The sequence below is a fragment of the Schistocerca nitens genome, chromosome 7, assembly GCF_023898315.1.
Source record: "Schistocerca nitens isolate TAMUIC-IGC-003100 chromosome 7, iqSchNite1.1, whole genome shotgun sequence".
Classification (NCBI taxonomy): Eukaryota; Metazoa; Arthropoda; class Insecta; order Orthoptera; family Acrididae; genus Schistocerca; species Schistocerca nitens.
In genome coordinates this window covers 356,301,326-356,307,886 of record NC_064620.1, presented here as the reverse complement: position 1 = coordinate 356,307,886, position 6,561 = coordinate 356,301,326, and positions in this window count along the sequence as shown.

The window sequence follows — 6,561 nt, the reverse complement described above, 5'->3', positions numbered from 1 at the left end:
CTAGGAAATGTAAAACACTGATGCAGGCCTGTAAGTAAATGATCTACCCAACAGCACATTACAAAGCTCATAATTTCATAAGTGACAGTCAAAATCGAAACCAGCTGCTACTTATTATTATTATTATTATTATTATTAATAGTAGTAGTAATAATAATAACAACAAGAACTACATAGCTTATATTCATATAACTCAAAGTACACATATTTATTAAAGACGAGCAAACATTAATACATCACTGTGGATGTTTAACTGTATCACAGTTTGGCTTGTGTGGCTGTCACAGTACGCAGTTTCTAACATTAGCTGCAGTTACATATTTATGTTCTATAACATTATAAACTAACAGATATTGTTACCTGACAAAAAACAACAAGTAAAATACTACCCCTGCTGCATCACATTTTGTATTTTCAGGCAATTTTTATGAAATGCTTCACAGATTCTGTGTAACTAATTAATCACATAATAAAATAAAGGCTAAGCCCAGAAAGGAAATTAAGGAAAGTATGAATGTCATGGAGGTTAATAGAAACAAAAAATATTAACAGATCTGTGCTTGGTTTCTTCTTACTTCACAATGCACATCTCTTGTCATTTTTACTTCTCTTTGGTCAGAAATAACAACACTAAACAGGTTGCAGAGGGACAAAAATCAGTCTTGACAAGCTTAATTTTGTTAGAATTGACAAAAAAATATAATTATTTCACCAAAATGAGTATGCAGCATTAATGGCACAGTTACTTAATGGTGATGCAGCTGTCACAGCTTTGTGTATAATCAAAAACATCTTTTTGGTTTCATATTTTTTAACATTCTCTCATTATATGGAGTGTTACACTAAAATTAAGGATTTACGTGGCGTCTGTAATTCCTCCCACCATTTAAATAAATAAAAAAATTACCTATTACGTTTCCAAAAATAATTTCCTAGAAAGAAGCGTGTTCATTTACCTGAAAAGCCTTTGTGATAATTACATTATCTTTTTCAGAATCTACTGAATCTGTGATGCCTGACTGCAAGAAATCTACATATTTTTAAGAAAATCCTTGGATCCTCATGAGAGTAGTCTCATAATTTTCCTCTCTATAGCTATAACAACAACAACGCCATTAACAATCATTTGAAAATCCAACTATCATAAGCATAACCAGTTGCTTTCTGCATTCCTTTTAGTGCATCCATAGCATATATTCAACTTCAGTTGCTTTTGTCAAATGCTGGAGTCACGAAATTTGCAAGAAAAAACATGCGCACACCCATGCTCCCATGCACCTGTCCGGCCATATGCGCACGCACGCGCGCACACGCACGCATGCACACACACACAAATCTAACAAAACCAAACAATTACTGAAAGAAAAAAAGGGGAAAAAGAGAATGCAGAAAAATGAACAATGGATTCAACTGCTTGTTATGACTTCCTTAAAAACAACAATAAATTTTCAGAAAGTCCACTATTGCAATTCCTTGATTGTTACAGTGTTACCATGCTAAGAATTAATTTTCATTACATGTGAACTTCTGTAAGCAGTTCCGTATTTTCTCCTGTTCTGTTGAGTGGATGAAAAAATTTTTTTAATGATTCACATGTGGTTTTTTGGTGAAATACTGTACACTTTATTAACTAGACGAAACATTCTTTTAACCTTGTTTTGCTGTGAAACAAGACTAAAAATTGTTTCATTTAGTTAATCACTTGACCTTTCAGCAAACTGAGTTCAACAGACATCTGAGTTCATCAGTTGCATTTGAGGTGTTCTACTCAACCCTAATTGGCTAAAACCTATAGTCGACCCACAAATGATTCATTAGATATTCACATAATGTGGTTTTTTCTCTGACAAATGTTGATGTGTGAATTTAAACATGATTGTCTACTAGATGTCACAAAAGTTGGTAAGAGGACACAGTAATGCACTTGGCAACCAAGTTGCCTTTAGCAAGTAAAAGTAAAATCACATAGGAAAGAATGCTTCATCAAAAACATGCTACTGTAATTGAAAGAAGTTCAACAGTTGAATAACTGATGGAAAGGGAACTCAGTCAAATACATGACAAAAGTAACAGAAGATGACAAGAGTTTAACAGACTCACTGTAATAATAGCTCAGCTATAATAATAATAATAATAATAATAAGCAAGTTAGTCAAACAAGAGAACTTCGAGAAGTGAGCTAAGAGGATAAGAGTACTCTTTAAAATTAAAGTACGAACTTCTTTAAAGTGTCAAAAATAAAGAATATGCACTGCATTGAAACAACATATAAGAGAAATTCTACAGTATCAGGAAGAAGTATTTAATTTGCACGAGACAGGAGAACTTTAGGAAGGTTACAGATGATTAAGAAAAGTTACAAGTAATGTTAAACAAAACATTTGATGTGAAAACTGTTTTATGCAAGGATGCTTAGTGAGAAACTCTGCATTCATAAAATAAAGATCAATGTGATTAACAGGTCAACTGGCAGGTGATATAAGTAACTTACCGCACCATAATAATCCTTTCTACTTTTCCTGTCTTAGGTTCCACAGAAACAATTTTGGCCCAAAAGCCTTGAAATTCATTTATTTTATTTTTCACATGCAAATTTCAACGAATGCCCTTCTGTTATATTTCTTGCTCCAGATCATCATCTAGATCACCACAGGGATTGAGTAAATGGACACATATAAATATTACTGCATTAAGTGTAAAGTATGATGACACTAAGCTCAGAATATGAGGACACAACTAAATTTATAGCACAAATGAGAATGTATGATAAGAAGTCCTGACACGCAATTATTGTACGTCTAACAGGAAGGTAATTACATCAAACAACATTGAAAAAAATCATTCCAGCTGTATTTTGGGGGGAATTATTTCTGTTCCGGCAAACATGCATAGGCAGCTTAATTCCTAATTGTTACACACACACACACACACACACACACACACACACACACACACACACACACACAGAATAAATACATGTATTATGTTGATTTTTGGTATGCACAAATAAGGGATACATATTGAATTTGGAAAATTGATCTGAAATTAAGTGGCAAATTTAGACAGGCCAAATTTTAAATAATAATGGCCCACATGATTGGCAATTGACTTAATATCATCGGAAGTTAGATTGACTACAAAAATGCTTGAAACTCGAGAATTGGAGCAACATAAACCAAACTAGAATACAATCTGCATGTACAGAGCTGTGCAACAGACAGAACTTAATGAAGATACTTGTACATTTAACAAGAGAACACAGCTATTGACAGGAAAGTATAATTTCACACAAGTGCTGATGAACTGTTGGTAGACAAAGTTTTACCGGACTCCTACAGTAGTATAGTGTACATACTAATACAGTACATTATAGTAATTCCCCTGTAGAATGATAGCCTACTGAAACGTTGGTAGACAAAAGTTGTTGAAGTGAAATATTACGTAACAAATTTTGGGCTATTAGTACTACTATTCACACTGAAAGAGGAAGACAACACAGGACTATTCTTCGCAAATTGCAATGGTGCAATGGTACATAACAATGTATTAGAAAACTCAGTGCCAAATAAAATGATATCCATGAACGAAAATTCAGCATAAAGTGATCCAAGTAAATCTGAAGTAAAGTATTCATTTTAGAGAAATGCATCAGAAATTTTTTCATAATTTTTATGTTTGTGTGAATCCTTTCAACAAAAAAGAGATTCAAAAAGTGATAGCTTCAGTTGGATCAATCTCTATGCAATAACCTGCAAAAATTCATCCATAATATGTCACCCAACCATGTCCTCCTTACTGCTGTCCCAACATCCACGCACATTCACGGCAGAGAATCTAACATGTAGATTTTGTAAGGGAGGAAAGTGAGACGAGCCATTAATAGGGTAAAACTCTTTTCCGTAAGAACTGTTATCAGAGATTCATAAAAGCTATTTAACTGATATCTAGAATATAATTAGGCACTAAAAATACTGAGTATTTTCAAGAGAACTGTGTACGTGCAGTTGAGACAGTGTAGAAATAAATTACAACTGGTTGTCGAATGTATCTTGGATACTTACAACAGTCTTTAGTTGCCTCTGATAAATATTAAAATTCAGCTGATCATAGCCAATAACACATTTCTAAATTTACAGTTTTTCTGCTTCCATCACTACACTGTTTCAGTCCAATCAAAGATTGAGAAAAATCTTCTCAATCATAAACCTTGACTTTCCAAAAAGTTGATAATTGTTCTGCACTGGCTCACACTTCCTAGCCTTATCCTTTCATTATTACTTCACCAAAAAAATAACAAATCTTCATTCAACACGTTTCACTCTGCCACCTCTTACTCTTATGTTCCTTAAAATTGTTTCTTTAATGTAGAAAAACTGTCCAATGTGCTCTATTTTTTGCCCCCTCTCCTTGTTCCACTGCTTTTCAGACGTATTTCAAGTGCATTTTTTATTCATCCGTATCATTAAGAACCCCATTCCATATAGCAGTCGAATTTTAACCTTTTTCTTCTTACTCTCAATCTATTTGCAGCTGTATTTTCCCCTCTCTTCCATTTCTGTAGAGCACCACAGAGTGTTACAAAACAAAGTTAACTGTTTTTGCCTTATAAATCAATATAGGTCCAATTCATAACTCCAGTGAAAAACTGACTTCTATGAAAGCCTACTCATTGCCACTGCGTTATAAAGCAATTTTTACAAAATTAATGTGCAACACTGATTTATAAGTGAAACTGTCAAACGTCGATGACAACGAATGTTAAATCAAGGGGTTACTCTTCTAAATAAAACTGTTGTCTTATTGGCAAAAAAGGCAACTAATATTCATTATGGCTATCCTTTTGTATATATAAAGGGGAGTGCATGTGTGTTTGTCCGGGATCCCTTCCCAAACCCATAGATCGATTTCAACCAAATTTGATACAGAAAAAGCAGGCCTCATGAGTGTTATTACTGTGGGGTTTATAACGTCCTAGCTCAAGGAGGGACAAAGTTTTCCAGCCCTTAGCATGTAAGCTGTCCTGGTGGTGTCATCTCCTGACACCTAATTTCCTGCCACCAATTCCGACCACGTACTCGCATGGTATGCATACCTGGATACAGTGTGGTCAACGGCCATAATGGTCCCAGCAGCTCAGCCGTGACCCCAGAAACCAGCCAACCACATACTGTTGTGTGCGCTAACCAATGTTTGAAACGGGTGCTCTTCAAAATACCTGTAGTCTTCTGTGCATCACATCTAGTGAACAGCTCAAGTGTTCTACGCAACATCAGACACTAAGATGAACAGTGCAAATGTTATTTGGTTTTCCCTCTGAATCACAACTTGGATTGTCTGCATTCAAATGTTATATGACCTGAAAAGTTTACAGCTTATGATTGTTATTTATATTTCTGTCTATGGTGTTGTGTACTGAAATACACCTGGTTCACTGTGACCAGCTTCTTGACTGTTGATCCTTGTTTGTTGATCCCTAGTGAAGTCTGGGCTGGTGTACCTCAGAAACAGCATCAGCTTGCCAAATCAACCTGCTTTGCAGTGGAGCCGCATGTCAGGGGCCATAAACTGTTTTCTGGCCCCGACATGTAGACTGCCCTGCACAAGAGGAATCTTGCGTTATAGTAGTATCAGCATACTTTATCGAGCTGCTTCGTATGGCAGACTGTATGTCACGGGCAAATAAATGACTATCAACCATCGATGTGTAGCCTGCCCTACAGACAGGCATGTTATTGGAGTAGTAACGGCCTGCTTGTTTTAACTGTACTGCAGGGGCTACACGTGCCAATGAGCATAGCTGGGGACACATTGAGATGGACAGAGGAGGGGATGGACAGAGCGAGGGGGAGGAGGAAATGGACAGAGATGGAGGAAATGAGGGAAAGATGCATGATGCAGGTGAGGGGTGTAGAGTGGTAGTGGACTAGTGGAAAAGGAAGGGGGGGACAGAGATGGAAAGAAGGGGGCGAGGGTATATCAGGGGGAAGGGGAGTGAGGTATGGTCAGAGAGAGGTTGGAGGAAATGGACAAAGAGAGGAGGTGGAGGAAATTAAGAGACAGAGTATGGAGGAAGAGATCGATAGAGGTGGGAGAATAAGATTGACAGACAGAGGGAGGAGGATCTGTGTTCAACAAATGTGTCAAACATATACACAGGCGAAGCTACAGGGAAAAGGCTAGTTCTCAATAAGCTGCAAGCCAATTAAAATGTCACAACTTTCACACATTGCAAACTTATCATCTCATGCATACAAAATGTTTACATTTTAAGGAAGATAAGAGAGTTTTGGTATCTGCCTAAATGTTCGGGGTGATTTCTAAACAAGAATACAATACAAAATTGTAGTTTAGAACAGTTCACTGAAACAGACAGTTCCACTGATTTTCTTTGAAGATACTGTTCAAATGAAAGAAATAAAAAAGTACAAACAAACTTTATCAGTCTCAGAAGACAGTCTATTCTGCTGTTGACCTAAAAAGCCAAGCAACAAAGAAGACCACTGAAGAGGGTTTTTACCTTAATCATTGTAAGTCTGCAGCTTCTTGGAAATTCACTTTCTG